Raw genomic sequence first — 19,518 nt, forward strand, 5'->3', positions numbered from 1 at the left:
ATAACATTGAAATTATTTTTAGCCTTCCCATGGGTCCCCAGAAGCAGCTTGCACTGTGGATTTCTGCTTTACAGCAGTTCCGCATACCCGACAGGAAGGGTTCCAGCCCCGCAGTCCCTCTTTCACTTGGGTGGTGGTGCAGCCTTCTCTGGCAGGACAGCCAGTATACATGTTTCATGATTCGTCCAAAAAAGAAGACGCACTCGCCTGCTGTTGGATTCAAAGAATTCCTTTTATTTAAAAGCAAGCGGCAATTGCATCCGGGTGAAAGTTCAGCCTTACGCGTTTCAAACTTTCACACTTCTTGCTCACAGGCATATTGGAAATGGCGCAGTCACGCTGAGAGGCACTCTTATCTCATGCTGGTTAATTGGTTGATGAAATTGCCCTCTGGTGGGTCTTTTCGGTGAGTATCATTTTTGATGCATGCTGGGATTTGTAGTGTCCCCCTGGTCAATTCTTCCCTCCAGTGGGGTCTGAGCCATTTCAGAATAATATTGAAATCATTTTTAGCCCTCCCATGGGCCCGTAGATGCAGCTTGCACGGCGGATTTCCGCTTTACAGCAGTTCCGCATACCAGACAGGAATGGTTCCAGCCCCGCGGTTCCTCCTTCACTTGGGTGGTGGTGCAGATTTCTCTGGCAGGATAGCCAGTATACATGTTCCATCATTCATCCAAAAATGAAGATGCACTCTCCTGCAGTTGGAGTCAAAGATTTCCTTTAAATTAAAATACAATAAATGACAGGTGCATTCCAGAACGTAAATGGCATAATCTGTTCTGCAAGAATAGTGTCCTTGTATTTTAATAGGTTCTCTACCAAAAGCAGTCATATATTCAGTAGTATTTTTGCCAAACTTGCAAGCACGACATGAATTACATTTAAAAAATCCTGATCTCAAAGTGAGCCAAGTGTTAGAGAATGTCACTTCAGGACTGTTTCTAACTAATGCATCTCTCATAGATGGAGCTCTTCTGAAAGTTAGACTGGGAAGTTTTGGTAAGATTTGTGACATTGTTATGTCAGACCGAATAATTGGCCAATTTTTATAAAGAATCCTGCGAATCTTTCTCTCCTGTCTGCAAAAATTAGTAATCAATCTTATGTTCTCTATAGATTCGATAGCTGTTGTATTTGTGACATCTTCAACCTGGACAATTGTCGGGATTTCAGACTTTTCCACTGTCTCACAGTTAGCACCAATACTATTCGCCTTGTCTTTCGCTTTCATTAAATCTATGGTCTTATATCCTCTTTGTAAAAATCTATTGAAAGCCTCTTTCTGACACTCTTCAAGATCCCCCTTATGGCTATAAATGCGTTTTATTGTCAACAATTCACCAAAGGGGATACTTCGTATCAGGTGTTGGGGATGTGAGCTGCTGGCATGTAATACAGAATTTCCTGCCGTAGGTTTCCTATGTAGCCTGGTATGGATTTTATTCTCTTTTATATATATTTCCACATCCAGGAATTGTACTTTTTCATTACTGATTTCAGAAGTAAATTTCAAATTTAAGGCATTGTCATTCAAATCATTAATAAAATCAATAGCTGTCTCAGGTGAACCTTTCCAGATTAAACAAACATCATCAATGAACCTCCACCACTGGAGAACATGCTGATCAAATCTATCTTTGTGAGTGCTTTTGAGGATATGCTCCTCCCACCAGCCCACGTGTAAACACGCGTAGCTGGGAGAGAAGCATGCCCCCATAGCCACTCCGCGCAGTTGTTGATAAACCTCCTTATTAAAAAGGAAGTAGTTACGAGTTAAACAAATTTCCACCATCTTGATCAACATCTTATTATGTTCATACATATGAATGCTTCTTTGATCCAAGAAGTGGCGAATTGCGTTAATGCCATCCTTATGATGAATACTAGTGTACAGTGAACTAATGTCCATTACAATCAGTAGATAGTCCTCCTCCCATTTGACTGTTCTTAGTTTAGTCAAAAAATGACCGGTATCCCTAATAAATGAAGGTAGATTTTCCACAAATTCATGTAGGAAGTGATCCACGTACTTGGACATAGCCTTAAGTAAACTTTTTTTGCGCCAAAATAATCGGTCTTCCAGGCACTGGTGTCAGATTTTTGTGCACCTTAGGGATAAAATATAAGAAAGGAGTCAAAGGATGATCATTTTTTAAAAAATTGTGCTCATTTTTAGATAGTAGACCAACACGTCTCCACCGTGCCAGTTCACCAAAAACAAAATCTTTGTTTTGCCTTAGTTCCTGGAAGTTTGCTTTCCTATAGCAATTAGTGTCATTTAAATGCAACCCTGCTTCTTCCATGTACATATCACTTGGCCAGAGAACGATATTTCCGCCTTTATCGGCTTTATTAATGATGACTTCAGTGTGCTTTTTAAGTTTGCAAATAAGTTTAGTATACTGAATTTCAGAGTGATTTCTTCGCAGATTTCGTTGTGTGACTTCTCTATTTAATTTTTTCAGATCTTCCACTATGCAATCACTGAAAACATCTATCGCGTCCCTTGGCATCATGGGAATGAAGGTAGAGGGAGGTTTAAATGGGCTGGTTGCTGGCATGTTACATATGATACCTGCTTCTAAAAGATTCTCCTGAGTAACGCTTACTTGTGAATTGTTAGTTTCTGCCAAAGTTTGAACTGCAAGAAGAGTATTCACATCCGCAGCCTGCAAATTTGAACAAAACCCCTGTGCAGTGCTATTCTGTAAAGCAATATTAGCAGCTTTATTTAATTGAAAGTGTTTCCTTAACTTAAGCTTTCGGATGAATTTGAAAACATCCACTCTTGTTTGGGTATATTTAAAACAATTAGTGGGACAAAATGACAAACCCAAAGCCAAAAGTTGTTTTTCTGCGACTGACAATGTGATTTCCGATAGGTTGATTACTGTATTATCATCCAATTCATTTGGTACCTGATTTATTTCCTTCTGTTGTAATTCTTCCTGCCTCTTCCTCTGTAATTTGTGTTGCCGCCTCTGTTTCCTCCGTTGGTTCCTTCTGGTCCTTGTTGCTGCGCTATATATATATATATATTCACTTAAAAAACCATAGGTTTCACACATGTTATAGTTAGGTGGATATTTCACTCATAAAAAACCAATGAAATTCCACCGTTATAGTTAGTTCAGATAACTATAACTCGTGCGACCGCAATCCTCTGCTCATGACGTCACATATTACATCACTCATAACATGGTCAGTGGCATCACTCTTGACATCACTGATGACATCATCCTTGTGATAGAGTAGCGGTCGCGCGAGTTATAGTTATCTGAACTACCTATAACGGTGGAATTTCATTGGTTTTTTACGAGTGAAATATCCACCTAACTATAACATGTGTGAAACCTATGTTTTTTTTAGGGAATTTGCAAGGTTTTTAAATGCTAATTCCTATCTATACCATGTGTGAAACCTATGGTTTTTTCAGTGAATTTGTACGTTTTTTTAAATGCTAAGTTATGTATGTATTATTATTTTTTTATATATTTATTTTTCAATAAACTACGTATTAAACATTTTTTTACCCCGCGATTTATAAAAAAAAAATGTAAATGTTTTTTTCTGCCTTCGGGGTCCTTCAGGGACCCCCTGACAAAGGCTAGGGGGTCAGGAACTCTCTACCCTGCCCCCTTTTCACGTTCGCCACCTTCCTTTTCCACTCTCGCACTGAAAACAAACAAAATGGCGGCCGACACTTCCTGATTTTGACCGATTCGAACGTTGACTGACATGTAACAACCAATCAGAATTACGCTCGCGCACGTTGGGGTGCGCGCACGGTGCACGCACGGTGCGCGGCTATAGATATGTATGTGCTTTTAACTGCAATTTTCTCAGGAACTACTGAACAGATTGACTCTATATATGCAAAAGGCACATCCCTGACCTGAGGACTACCTCTCTGCCAAATTTCAAGTAATTCTGTTCAGCCGTTCGGGCTGTACCTTCGACTAAAGGTCCTATGGGAAAATGCATGAGGAAAACACGTTTTGGGACCCCCCTTTTTTCTCGGCCCCTGCTTGACGTATCCCCCCGAGACTTTCAGGGGAGGAGCTGAGCGGAGCGCCCCATTAGTTTTGAAAATTTTGCGAAGATTCGTCAACCGGCGCCAAAGTTATTCAAAATAGAATTTGGAGATTTCCTATGGAAACACGGTCCTAACTATAACTATCTACTGGTGACCGCCAGTAGATAATATATATATATATATATATATATATATATATATATTCATTACCAACTTTTGTGATCCAAAAGAAATCCAGGACACGCAGGAGTGTAAGTTACAGGCTTTAATGGGCAAGGTCACGCCATATCAACGCGTTTCGCTTTGCAGCTTTTTCACGATGTAATGAATTTTTGGTTTTACGGAGCCCGTCCAGGACCGCCCCGTTCGAAGCACCGGACTCCCGTAACCTTTGTCTGTTGATATATATATATATATATATATTCACTGAAAAAACCATAGGTTTCACACATGATATAGTTAGCTGGACATTTCACTCGTAAAAAACCAATGAAATTCCCCCGTTATTATTATTATTATTATTATTAATGAGTTTTATAACGCGCCTGGTTACCCTTGGGCATCCCCGCGCTCATCCAGAAAGAGACGTCATAACATGAGGCACCAGAAGTTAGGCAGGAAACAGGTGAGTTTTTAACAACTTGCGGAAACGCAGGAAACTTGATTCCAAGCGTAGATAAAGTGGAAGGGAGTTCCACAAAGTGGCCACATTGAAGGAGAATCTTCTGCCCCCAGATCTTGCCTTCCTTACTCTCGTGACCTGCAGCAGATGTTGATGGTCCGAACGAAGGGAACGAGAGGCTTTATAAGGTTGCACCATATCCCGTAGGATGGGAGGGCCTTTCTCCTGCAAGATTTTATGGGCCATGCAGAGTGCCTTAAATTTCACCCTCTCCCTAACGGGAAGCCAGTGCAACGCCTTCAGCGCAGGTCGAGCAGATTGACTAACTATAGTTAGTTAGTTCAGATAACTATAACTCGCGCGCCCGCAATCCACTGCTGATGACGTCACATATTACATCACTCATGACATGGTCAGTGGCATCACTCATGACATCACTGATGACATCATCCTTGTGATAGAGTGGCGGTTGCGCGAGTTATAGTTATCTGAACTAACTAACTATAACGGGGGAATTTCATTGTTTTTTTACGAGTGAAATGTCCAGCTATCTATAACATGTGTGAAACCTATGGTTTTTTCAGTGAATTTGCGAGGTTTTTTAAATGCTAATTCCTAACTATAACGTGTGTGAAACCTATGGTTTTTTCAGTGAATTTCAAAGGTTTTTTAAATGCTAATTTTTGAATTTTTTATTATATTTTTTAATATATTTCTTTTACAACAGGTTACCTATGTATACATTTATAGATTATCTGTATCCTTTAATTTGGTGTGGCTCATTTTTTTTTTACTTTGAATTTGGATAAAGTTCAACAGCATAGTTAATATCTTCTATTAACTCATGTACACTTTAATTCAATCTGGTTCTTTATTTCCAAAATGTTTAGGGTGCGCGCACAGAGCGCGCACCTAGTACGCATGCCTACGTTTTTCATGTACGCATGCGTACGTTATCTACGTACGCATATATACGTTTTAGAGCGCGCTCGCAGCGCGCACCTAGTACGCATGCGTACGTTTTTTGTCTACGCATGCGTACGTTATCTACGTACGCATACGTACGTTTTAGTACGCGCTCGCAGTGCGCACCCAGTACGCATTCGTACGTACATGGTGTGCGCATGTGTACGTTCTCCACGTACGCATGCGTGCGTCGTACGTGCTCCACGCGCTACACTCACGCATACGCACGGAGTACGCGCGCTGACGTTCGCGCATGCGCGTGTGCTGCGTATGCACGCTACGTACGCGCATAATACTTATGCGCGCGTACACGTTCGCGCATGCGTAATTGCACCGTGCGAACTCTGAGCTTGCTCCGTGCGTGCACCTCGAGGTATGTGATTAATAAAACAACACTTTTAATTGGTTTTCAGTACTTTCAGTTTCAGATTGTTTCAACACCACACCCAATCCCCTCATGGCAAGTCATGTGATCAAGAAACATCACTTTTCATTGGTTCAAAGTACTTTCAGTTCCAGATTCTTCCAAAACCACACCCACTCCCCTCATTATTAGTTCTGATTCCCTGGGAGAAGGAGCTACTCTGTTTTTGTGAGACAATGGCAGAGCAGCAGCCATCTTCTGAGAGTGAACAGGACACTCTTGAGAGACAGAGGCAGAGGAAGTAGAAAGACTCCTTCATATGGCAGTATTTCACTTTTCCAGAAGGCCAAAAGAAGGTGAATGCACCAAAAGTCACCTGCACACTTTGTCAGTGGACCTTATCACGTGGGAATGCTAATAAGAAGTACTCTTTTAGTATTCACACAATGTTGAGGCACGTTGAAAAAGTGCATCCTGCGACTTTTCGTCGAGCTTCTGGGGCAAACCCTCCACCTGCTCAGCCGACGACATCTGCAGCAGCTCAGCCGAGCACATCTTCGGCAGCTCAGCCGAGCACTTCTTCTGCGATGGTGCCTTCACCTTCTTCCACACCTCTGGATATACGTCCTTGTTTTGCGAGGATGTGTACACGGTGCATGGATTGCGGCACTCTTATTTCTATGGGTGAGAGCAGTGTTGATCTCATTCAGAGAAGATTTGAGCGGCACTCTTGCACTAGGCCATAGTTTTTTGGGTTTTTTTCGTTTTTCACTTCCTCTGTCCCTACATTAACTCAAGGGCTCTTTTTAGAGCCACCTACAATCTAAACACTTTAATTTGATTTTTTTTTCGATTTTTTTTTTTAGGTTTTTTTTCGGGTGCGCGCAGAGTGCGCGCACCCCGCGATGTTTTTAAAAAAAATTAAAATTTTTTTTTGGCCCTTCGTGGTCCTACTGTGACCCCCTGACAATGGCTAGGGGGTCAAGAACTCCCTACTCTGCCCCCTATTCATGTTCTCCACCTTTCCTTTTCAGTGTGACAGGCAAAATGGCGTCCGACACTACCTGATTTCGACCGATTCGAATGTTTATTGACATCTAACAACCAATCAGAATTACGCTTGCGCACGGCAGGGTGCGCGCACAGGGCTTGCACAGTGCGTGCACGCTGCGCGCGTATAGATGTTGATATGCTTTTAAATGCTATTTTCTCAGGAAATACTGAACAGATTTACACCAGACCTGCAAAAGGCACTTCCTTGACCTTATGGCTACCAAGTAATTCTGTTCAGCCGTTCGGGCTGTAGCTGCGACTAAAGGTCCTATGGAAAAATACATGGGAAAAACGCATTTTGGGACCCCCACTTTTTCTCAGCCCCTGCTTGACGAATCCCCCCGAGACTTTCAGGGTAGGAGCAGAGCGGAGCGCCCCACCTATTTTGAAAATTTCGCAAGGATTCGTCAACCGGTGCCCAAGTTATTCCAAATAGAATGTTGCGGATTTCCTATGGAAACACGGTCCTAACTATAACTATCTACTGGCGACCGCCAGTAGATAATATATATATATATATATATATATATATATATATATATATATATATATATATATATATATCCAACCAAAGCAAAAAGTTTGTATTGGTACGCTCTCAGGAAGAACCAGGCAACAAGCCAGTATGGTGATCCAAATTTAATACTACACAACGCGTTTCGGCGACAGCCTTGTTCACGTGTAGAATTAGCAGGTACTGATAAAGTTGTTACAGAACCAAACATGGACAAAAACATAGGACTACGTTTGCAGTTTAGCTATTGAACATGGCATCCATCTTGGAAAGGGGAATTTCGACTAGTGTATACCTCCTGTTGACATATTGTAAGGTCCTAGTTGATGATACAGCCACTTAACAAGCAAATAATATAAATAGCATAAATGACAATGATATACATGTGACCTGCGTTTGTTACATTGCACGCGTAAAGGCCCATAAACTTGCTTACGAAGGACAGTGTGAAATACACTGGCCAGAGGGCTAACTTGTGTGCGAAAAGAACTGAAACGTGGGCATTGTAGGCAGAATAAATGCTGCTACTTGTGCAAATTGCACCGGTTATGCTGAAACATCAACATTGAACAGACCTACTCAACCCAAAAACTGTAGTGGTTGCCATGAACACCGTGCTATGTACAAAGGTATTGTTATTGAGACATCAATTCACAAGTTGGACATCTAGACATTATATTACATTGAGGTTATACTTATAAGACAAATATCTGTAAACTCACAAGAGTCCCTCATAAAGCGGCTGTAATGTGTCCCCCTGCTCAGTCTTCTTTGGTTGCCAAAAACCTGGGAGTTAAGCTGGACAATAAGCTTACGTTAAGATCACATATCCTTGGTTTGGTCGGCACCTGTTTTGGCATTCTGAAGATGCTCCGCAAATTTCTATCATTACTCTCTGAGGAGCACAGGCGGGTCACTGTCCAGGCTCTAATAGGATCGAGACTGGACTACGCCAACGCCCTCTTTTTGGGGCTCCCGGACTACTTGGTTCAGCGCCTGCAGGTGGCGCAGAATGCTGCGGCTCGCGCTATTTTTGGGCTCCATAGGCGAGTGGGGGCTTCTGGGTTGTTGCAGGCGCTGCATTGGTTGCCCATCCGGAAACGGATCATGTTTAAAACCTTGACCCTTATGCATAAAGCTCTGTTTGGCACAGGGGCAAAGTACCTGCAGCGGAGGTTGACTTTTTATCGCCCAGCCCGCTCTTTACGATCAGAAGCTTTATACCTGGCCTTGGTGCCACGTGTAAGGAAAGCCCGTATTGGGGGGCGTTCTTTTAGTTTGAAAGCCCCCCAGCTTTGGAACTCGCTGCCTCTGGCTCTCCGCAGCACGTCTAACTTGCTTCTGTTTAGGAAGAGCCTTAAGACCTGGCTTTTTAATCTTTAGGTTTCTTTTCTTCTGACTTTTTTTGTTTTGTTTCTATGTTGTTATGTTATTTTCGCTGAGCTGCAAGTGAAAAGCGCCGGGACACTCTGTCGGAGTAGCCGTACGCTATAGAAATGCTATATAACATAACATAACATAACAATGTAATTGAGATGGCGTATCGGCTCCCATGAGAGATCAACAATGTCCAGTGTTGTGATGTCCTTATATTATGTGTGCAAAAATTATTCCATGACATGGATCGTGTACATACCAGTATCTGTCGGTGATAGTGAAAATTACCAACGTGCATATGAAGAAAAGGGTAGGTGGCCCGTGTGGGTGAGTACGTGTCAAAAGTGTACCTTCCTTTCTCCTGTGAATGAAAAAGAGAGAGAAACAAAATTAATGATTAAAAACAGTTACTGCTATCATAAAAAAACTGTACATATTGATAGCATACAATGCACATCTATAGCTGGAAGAAAAACAGAGATATTAATATTACTAGTAATACATAAGTTCCTTAAGTGTTCTGCTCAGACATAAAGAGAGAGAGAAAACAACAACAAAATGTAAAAGAACCTTGGTTATGACCCAACTCTGAGATGGATTGATAGTTCTTCGTCCATGTTTAAACCTCCAGGGCTCTTAGTTTGAAAATCAATGATGTAACGTGATTCTCGCTGTCTTAAATTGAGTACCCGATCTTCCCCTCTGGGATTTTTGGGAACATGTTCTAGGATCAAGAAACTGAGATCTGCCACATTCGAGAAATGTTTCTCGGCGAAATGCCGGGCTACAGGATACTTGGGGTCATGGTTGGTAATGGCTCTGAGATGTTCCAAGATCCTCTTTTTGGCAGAACACGTTGTGCTGCCAATGTACCAGAGCTTGCAGGTACATTCAATGGCATAGATGACATGGGTGGTGCCACAAGTTAGAAATTGAGTGATCTTTTTGTTAATACCATTGTATTCTAAGGCTCCCCTGTATTTGCTGTGTTTGCAAGCCTTGCAATGGCCACATGGATAAAAACCAATGAGGCCATGGCTGGTGGAAGTGGAGTGGTTGGTAATGTCATTCCTGACTACCAGATCTCGTATGTTTCTGTTGCGGCTGTATGTTATACTAGGTCTTTGCATGATACTAGTGCCTAGAACATTATCAGCTTTCAAAATGTCCCAATTTTTGGCCAATATATGCTTCACCTTCTGTGATTCAGAATTAAATGTGAGAATCATGCGAATGTTGTCATTCTCATCTTGCTGATCAATCACCTTCTCACTGAGTGTGTCAGTTCTTTCAACCTTCTCTGCTCGCATTATGGCCTTCTTGAGCACCCAATTAGGATAGCCCCTCATACGGAATCTATCCATGATGATGTTTTGTTCTTCTAGATATGCCTGAGTGTTGTTGCAGTTTCTTTTCGCCCTCAGCAGTTCTCCATAAGGTATACTCCATTTGAGTACCTCTGGATGACTGCTGAGGGCGTGTAGGATGCTGTTCCCTGCCGTGGCCTTCCGAAATAGAAAGGTGCACACCCTGCCTCGTTTGATCTCCAGGCTTACATCAAGATAGTCAATTCTATCTGCATTGATTTCGCCTGTAAGCAAGATGTTATATTTGTTGGTATTGAGTTTGTCAATGAATTTGGCAGCCTCACATTTAGAACCCTTCCAAATGATAAACAAATTGTCTATGTAGCGTAGCCACATGACGATGTTCTGGAGGTCTTCCTTGAGGGTAGTACTGCTAAAGATCTCTTGCTCCCAGTAACCCATGAATAAATTCGCGAAACTGGGAGCAAAGCACGAACCCATAGCAGTACCGTTAACTTGCCTGTAGAGGGTGCCATTCAAAGAAAAAATACTGTTGGTCAAACAGAACTGTGTAATTTCAATAATCATTCTGCTGTGGTCTCTGTACCTGAGGGGTCGCTCTTTCAAAAAATGTTCACATGCTTCCAATCCTTGTTGGTGATCTATTATGGTGTAGAGCGAGTGAACATCTAATACAATGAAAAGAAATTCTGGATTCCAAACCAAGTTATTGATTTTGCCTTAGAAATCTTTGGTATCCCTTAGATAACTAGGCAAAGATACAACAAAATCCCTCAAAAAATGATCTACATATTTGGAGATATGTTCGCACACACTGCCTATGGATGAGACAATGGGCCGTCCTGGTGGTTTCTTGTCATCTTTGTGTAACTTGGGGATTAGATACAAAATGGGAAGTTTGGGATGGTCATTTTTTAAATAACAAAATTCCTCCCATTCAAGGAGTCCCTTGTCTCTCCAATTCACAAGTTTATCCCAAATCTCAATTATACTTTTATCATAAATATCTTGAGTGATAGATATGTAAAATTTGTTGTCATTCAATTGGCGTAAAGCTTCATTGATGTACTCATTTCTGTCTAGGACGACAATGTTGCCCCCTTTGTCAGCCGGACGGATCACTATGTTAATGTCTTCATGGAGTGATTTGAGGGCCTGACTTTGTTTGTAAGATAAGTTGTCATTAGTCATTCTAGATTTTTTGTTCTTCTTATGTCTCAAATCCACGAGTGCCTTGATAGTACACTTGTGAAAGGTATCTATATTGTCATGCAGCATTAAAGGTACAAATGTGGATTTTACCTTGAAATCTGTTTTGGCCGATGCTCCTGTGTCTAGTTCCATATTGTCTAGAATTTGTGTGGTGCCTATTTGGTTATCTACTGGGTTGTTGTCACAATTTAATTCTGCTATGGTGATGAGAGTGTCTACATCCCCAATTGTCAAATTATCATTAGTTCTGATGTCACGATTTCTAATCTGATTGGACCCCAATCTCTTTAACTTGTGCCATTTTTTAAGTTTTAATTTCCTTACAAATTTGAATACATCTATCCTAGTGTCTGTGTAATTGAATGAGGATGATGGGCAGAAAGAGAGGCCTAGACATAGAGTTCTTTTTTCTATATCGCTTAAAAGTCTATTTGACAGATTGACCACAGTTTTATTTACCATATTAATATCCATTAATATGTTTTGTTGGAGCGTGTTTGCCGATTTCCCATTGTGCCCCTTCTGTTGCCTGTGTTGCCATCTTTGTTTGATTCTTTTTTGTCTGTTTCGGCGTTTCTTAGGCCTCTGCCCCTTCCCCGGCCTCGTCCTCTCATTCTCATCGGTGGATTTTCTTTCAAAGTCTGTCGATCCCTCTTCATTACCCTGAACTCGTCTAAAAAATTGATTTGTCTGGGATTACGTTCCTCACTAGATATGTTGCCATCGGACACATCTGATTCCGTATCACTTGCAATAGGAGTGTTTGATGTTGCATTGCTGACATGAGTGGCAGTATCTTCAATCATTTGGTCCTTATATAGGTGATCATATTTTTTGCTAAATGTTAGTATTCTGCCACATTCATAATCCTTATAATCACGGTTCATTTTCCGTTGTTTCCTTGCTTTGATCTCATCTTCATACCTACTGAGGCGTTCTTTCATGAGTTCAAGAGTTTTGTTCATGGTGTCATTATTCATAAGTTGAGATAGTTCGGTCATAGTGTCCTTTATCAATTTGAGTGTTTCCTCTCTGTCTTTCCAGGCATACTTGATAAGTATCTCCATCATAATTCTGGAACTTGATGCTGAGTGTTCCGACCATTCTTGTAGCATTAATGGATTAGGTGTTTCATACGTGGGGGTGATGAAAATTCTAAGGCCTCTGGGTGCCATTGCTTGATCTACATAGTTTTGTAATGACACTGCCTCCCACCATTTAGAAATTTCAATGCGTTTCAATTTCTCTAATTTGTTAATTTTTTCTTCCAAGAAAAGATTTTTGGGATCTGTTTCACCCGTTTTGCTATGTGTGCTGGAAATACCTGGTTTTCTACTGAACAGAGTTAGAGCAGCTGCTCTCCTTTCTGTTTCTTCCTCCATGCTATGTTCATAAAATGGAACACGAATACTCTGTTATGTTGCCAGCCTTCCCCTTTCGTAAATAGAAAGTTCCTTCTGCCTCACGATGCGTCGTTACTGTGTAAAATGACTGCCAGCATCAACACAAAGAGCCGCGCTAAGTATAGACTGTCAGTTACAGTTCATATTAACGCAGGGCATTAGCGAAATCAAGAAATCTTGCCGTTAGGGAAATGTCCGTGCCGAGAAAGGTTCGTACAATTAGAAAGCACCGTGGCTTAACGATAAACGGCAAAGGTAAATAACCAAACCCCACAGAATCAAAACACACACTGGGTAGTTTCTGCCACTCGCACTGTCTGGATGCAATTGCCGGTTGCTTTTAAATAAAATGAATTATTTGAATCCAACAGCAAGCAGGCGAGTGCATCTTCAGATTTTGGACGAATCATGTAACATATATATACATATATATATTTATATATATATATATATATATATATATATATATATATATTCACTTAAAAAACCATAGGTTTCACACATGTTATAGTTAGCTGGACATTTCCCTCGTAAAAAACCAATGAAATTCCCCCGTTATAGTTAGTGCAGGCAACTATAACTCACGCGACCGCAATCCTCTGCTGATGACGTCAGATATTACATCACTGTATTTAGACACCTATTTACCCATGTCTTCTTCCATTAATCTTTAGCTATACATATATTACAAATATTTATTTTTCAGAAAGACACATATTTAATCAGCGATGTAATATCTGACGTCATCAGAAGAGGATTGCGGTCGCGTGAGTTATAGTTGCCTGCACTAACTATAACGGGGGAATTTCATTGGTTTTTTACAAGGGAAATGTCCAGCTAACTATAACATGTGGGAAACCTATGGTTTTTTAAGTGAATTTGCAAGGTTTTTTAAATGCTAATTCCTAACTATAACGTGTGTGAAACCTATGGTTGTTTAAGTGAATTTGTACGTTTTTTTAAATGCTAAGTTATGTATTTATTAACATGTATTTTTTTCAGGTTTTTCACCGTGTGCGCACCGTGCGCTACGCACACCGTGCGCGTGCTGTGGGTGCTCGGTGCACTTCGCGCACCGAGCTCCCACGATGCGTTGTGCGTGCCGTGCGCGCACAGTGAGCGCACCCCGCGCTTTTTCGAAAAAAAAAAGATTGTTTTTTTCATCCTTGGGGGTCCTTCAGTGACCCCCTGAGAAAGGCTAGGGGGTCAGGAACTGTCCACCCTGCCCCCTTTCCACATTCTCCACCTTTGTTTTTAACTGCCTCAGACTGCGAGAGACAAAATGGCGGCCGACACTTCCTGATTTCGACCGACTGGAATGTTTACTGTCATGTAACCACCTATCAGAATTACGCTTGCTCACGGCAGCGTGCGCGTACGGTATGGTTACCGTACGCGCACGGTGCGCGCTTATAGATATATATGTACTTTTAACTGAAATATTCTCAGGAACTACTGAACAGATTGACCCCAGATATTTAAAAGGCACATCCCTGACCTGAGGACTACCTCTCTGCCAAATTTCAAGTAATTCTGTTCAGCCGTTCGGGCTGTACTTTGGACTAAAGGTCCCTATGGAAAAATGCATGGGGAAAATGCGTTTTGGGACCCCCCTTCTTTCTCAGCCCCCGCTTGACTAATCACCCCGAGACTTTCAGGGTAGGAGCGGAGCGCCCCACCTATTTGGAAAAATTCGCGAGGATTCGTCAACCGGCGCCAAAGTTATTAAAAATAGAAATTTCAGATTTCCTATGGAAACAAGGTCCTAACTATAACTATCTACTGGCGACAGCCAGTAGTTATATATATATATATACATACATACATATATATATATATATATATATATATATATATATATATATATATATATATATATATGTTTTTCATCAAGGTGCTCAGTGCTCAGCTGCAAGAACGCACTCCACAACAGATGGTTCTCAGGACCTTTTATTTCCAAAAAACGGCAATTGCATTCCGAAGATTCTAAGTGCCTGATGCGTTTCAAAGCTCTAGACGCACTACGTCACTGATTGGCTTTAGTAGTCCTCACAATAATTAGATTAGCATAATGAATTATGGTTATTGTGACACGTCTTTTCAGTAAGTCCGAAAATACTTTCAAATTTTGCATGTATTAAACCCTAAGTGGGGTTCAGGCAGCACTCCGGTTGTTCTTACAGGAATCTGTTGTGCCGATGAGGTATTGTGAAGTTACCAACTCCTCCGGCCCCATACCGTAGTGAAAGGGTGGTGCAGTTCTTCACGACCGATGCCATCGTGATAATGTTTTTCATCAAGGTGCTCTGCTGCAAGAACGCACTTCACAACAGATGGTTCTCAGGACCTTTTATTTCCAAAAAAAGGCAATTGCATTCCGAAGATTCTAAGTGCCTTACGCGTTTCAAAGCAGATAAGCTTCTTTTTCGAATATATATATATATATATAACTAGCTAGATAGATAGATAGATAGATAGATAAATGTATATATATATATATATATTGGAGTTCTAACCCTTTGATAAACTAAGTAAGTTTGCCTTACTTACTGACACTCCTTCTAGTGCAACATTAAATACTCAGCTGTGCACATCTGCGAGGATTGTATGCAGGTCCTGGACCAACATCAGGGGGTAGGGGGACTGCAGAGGGTAGAGCGCAAGGCCCAGCCACCAGCTATAGGTGGCACACAGTGAGGATTTCAGTACCAGTGCAGGCGATGGCACAGGGCCCAAGGCTGAATACTGCAGGGTAAGAGCCCCACGCCACGTAAGGTGATGGACTTCCTACTTTACGTAAGAATAAACATAGAAATTCAATGAAAATAAACCAAGGTTAAACTGAAGTTATGGTTAGAAATTAGCCTATTTAGTATCCAAGATAGTTTTTCTGCTATGGCCGATGTTCCTCATTGTTGGACTTTTACTTGACTGGCCCATTGCCTAAGATTTATCCAATCTTTATATACAATGTTGGTGGCTATTTTACATACATTTAGTTCATTATATGATTCATTCCATCTATGCAGTCTGTCTTTAAGCACCTAACAGAACAAGCAGTCAAGATATTGTCAATGTATTGTTTTGATTCTTATAATTCATTTTAATTCATTTCAGAAAAACAATAAACTCTTTAAAACAAGAAAAATAAATGTACTTGAAAAAACAAAGGTTAAAGGAATGTTACAGTTACATGAAAAAGCACTGAAATTCACAAGTTATAATATATCTCTAGCATCTAGCTAACTATAACTGGCAACCTCGCTATGCACTCCTAATTGCTTCACATATTTCATTACTTATGACATGTTCTATGACATCATTGATAATATCAGTGCAACATCTGAAATGACACCATTGATGACAACATTGTGCATGGCGGGGGAGTGATTTATTCACAACATATTACACTCTGCGTATTTGAAAACATACTATACATATTTATGTATATACACAGATGCACAAGTGTAAGAATTCTATTTATTACCACTGATGAGTATGGAGAGGGGACATGAATCATGAAAGACAAAGCCTCTAGTAGAGTGGATCATAATGTCCCTTCTCTCATTCAACAATGGTAATAAACAGAATACTATTCTCTGCTCATTTGCACATGGTAAATGCCAGGTATTTTTCATGTGTACTTGTTTTAGGAAAAGGTATTAAATCAAAACCATCATGAGAATTGTCATGATACATAAGGGTCATTGTGGTCATTCGGAGAGTTATTTTTCTATGTAATTTTTACATACAATCTGTGAGGCAGTAAAAAGTGTGTTTCATATGTCAGTTTTATTCTACTATATTTATAAAAAAAAGCTCTGTAGTTTTGGCTAGGATTAAGTTTGAGAGCTGTTTTAGGTTTTCTTCTAACACACTAAAAACACAAATTTACTAAGCTAATAGGACAAGATTTTTTATTAGTATGAGGAAATATTGATATATTTGATAGTGTTCAAATAGTAAAAATGTGTTGTCAAGACCAACGTAACTTCAAAGAGATAAAAGTATCTATAATTGTACAAACAGAGCCTGTTAAATTGGACTGTGCTAGTCACATAGTTCATGTAGTACTTAAATGGCTGGGTTGCAAGGTAAAAATGACTATTACAACTGATGTTTTCTTTATTCTTTGTATTATGTTTCTAAGTGTGTCATCCATTTTCAATTCAAGCTAGGTAGAGGACAAAATGAGCGAATGTCAATAAATCTGTATAACAATACACGCCTCTGCTTGCAGCATCAATGACAATGAAAAGACTAGGATAACTGTGTTGGCAAGGTTACCACTTTCATATAAATTGATATAAAGCAGCTCTTTGGCTTACATAGCCCAGGAGCTGAACAGTTTTTGAAAGTGACAAAAAACATTTTCGTACAGAAATTGCTTCAAAATGGAATTAAAATTGATATACATTGTCATATCAAGAATGGAATTGTTTTGTGCAGTACTGTATTAGATCTCAATTTTATCAAAACTTGGGAACGAACATATCAGAAACAGCTTCTTTTTATTAACCATAGCAGGATTGAATTTCCATGAGAGATTTCGAATTAACTGGAACGTATATGCTTTATAAAAATAGAACTTAAAAGATTTGAAGGCAACAAACACCACAAGAGCGATTATGCTCTCTTTATGCACAATCTTACTTCTTTGATATTCACACATTAGTAAACGTAATCACTTGGGTGATCTATCGTTTATATAGTCAATTCAAGCAATGCATTACCAAAACATATACAAAGCAATCTCTGTGTCCTGCACATTTCCATGGGTTTTGTAGTGAATGCGGTTCTTTTGTTGACCTGTGTATTTGGCATAGTAACTTAGTCTAATAGCTAGAGAAGCTAGAGAGGAGCGTGTCTTTTCTTCTGTGACATAAAGTTGCAACCGGCACTGATGGACAAGGGCACATATGCAAGCATGGCCATGCACTCACATATGCCTATGTTAACAGGCACACGTGGTGTATTGGAAATTAAATTGAATAGCTCGTGATAAGGGTGTGTGTGTGTATGTGTGTTTGTATTGGTTAGTATTGACTTCTAATTTATTTGCGCTTGATTCACAAAGGGAACCCTATGTGCAGAAATATATGTACATTTATATTTTTTCCTAAGCCCAGGCAGGAATCTAGCCCCACATTTACTAAATCCTATTTTACTAGCTTGTTGTGGATGGCACTTTGCTAATCCAGTGCTTAAAAACACTGCTAGAATAACAGACATTTGAGGTGAGCAGATTCAGAGTCTAGGTAGTGTTGTAGAGTGCTCCATATAAAGTAGTTGCTCTCCACCTAAAACATTGGAACTACTGAGGGTTCCCTATTTCTTTTGTGCATAACTTACGTGGTACTCTAAGCCTGAAAGATCACTGTTTGACTTACACTGAATGCTCTCTTGTGTCCGGAAAAAGCAATGCTTCTCTGAGAAGTTCTAACAAGAATGAAACACGTGTCAGGAACAGATTTTATTCATTCCAGGTTGGATTGGATGGCATTTTACCAATAGAAAGCTATACTATGCCTTTTATTGTTAAAACGCTTTTGCCTTTTTTCCAGCTCAACTTGATTGGCAATACCTAATCCTATGATTAACAATGTTTCTTTAAAAATGGCAAAACACTTTTTTTGCATTTCAAGCTTGGTGTGGTCCATCCGTGGCGGGGGTTTCAAGTACTCTGTCAAATTGAAGGAGTCCGACCCGCCATATTTAGATGTGTGTAGGTTCTGCTGTCTCTTGTAACCGTCAGGCCGGCTGTATTCTGCTGAGCCGATTTAGATTTCCCTGTTTTGCTGGCATTGTCCTGATGGCGAATTCCTGAAGGAGCGAGTCCCTGGTGGAGTAGAGACTGGTAAGTACAACTTATTTTCATGACAATACACATATATGTTGTGTTTGCGTCAAAAAACATATGAAGGTAATGTGTTATGTCCCTTTTTGTTACATATTGCATACCACACAAACAACACACAGAGACTTCTGAATGCATAACACCCCCAAGCATCACAACTACAATATTTTTTTAAAGTGTCAATACAGGTGTGTTCAAGTTACCTTGATAAGTAGGAGAATGAACACTACTGCATTACTCATAATAAACAATTGTATGTAAGAGCAATGCAAAAATACACAAGGTTAGAGCTGTTGTCAAGACACGATTCATAGTAAGACAATCGTAAAAGTTGCTTACCTTAGATCCTGAAGACAAATTAGTCTTTTGGCATTGTGGTGGAGTCAGAGCAGCAAAGAAGGGACCTGGCAATGGGTTCAAGAAATAAAAGTAGAAAACAGTTAAAAAAGGTAAGTTCTTACCTCCTTGCCCTCGATTCTGCCATCTCAAAGTAGGAGGTATTCCCACCACAGCAGACTCAATGGAAAACCACATCATGATTAGCGCGGTGGTAATTTTGGCTGGACTCCCGCCAACAGCCACTTCTGCCTATGGTGCTATTGACACAGGTGAGAATTCCTGGCAGAGTCGGTGGGACTCTGGTGGTAGTCAGTGGACCCGCCAACATATAAATAGAGTGAGTGGACCACCAAGTAGGGAGGCGGTGAATCGGTCAGAAAAACTATGGCAGGACCATTACCTCCAAGATCTAGATTGGGCCCTTAGAGTGTTTGTGATGTTATA

General features: G+C 40.4%; 1 long non-coding RNA gene across 1 annotated transcript in view; it reads left to right on the top strand.

Moving 5' to 3' along the window:
- Nucleotides 1-271: 271 nt before the first annotated feature.
- The window catches only part of LOC146856005 (uncharacterized), a 60,588-nt gene continuing 41,341 nt past the window's right edge, over nucleotides 272-19,518 (top strand). Inside the window, exon 1 of the long non-coding RNA XR_014980893.1 lies at nucleotides 272-406. This is a non-coding gene — a long non-coding RNA (uncharacterized LOC146856005). The remainder of the gene's footprint in view (nucleotides 407-19,518) is intronic.

The sequence above is a fragment of the Triturus cristatus genome, chromosome 4_1 (genome assembly GCF_964204655.1).
Source record: "Triturus cristatus chromosome 4_1, aTriCri1.1, whole genome shotgun sequence".
In the NCBI taxonomy this organism is placed as follows: Eukaryota; Metazoa; Chordata; class Amphibia; order Caudata; family Salamandridae; genus Triturus; species Triturus cristatus.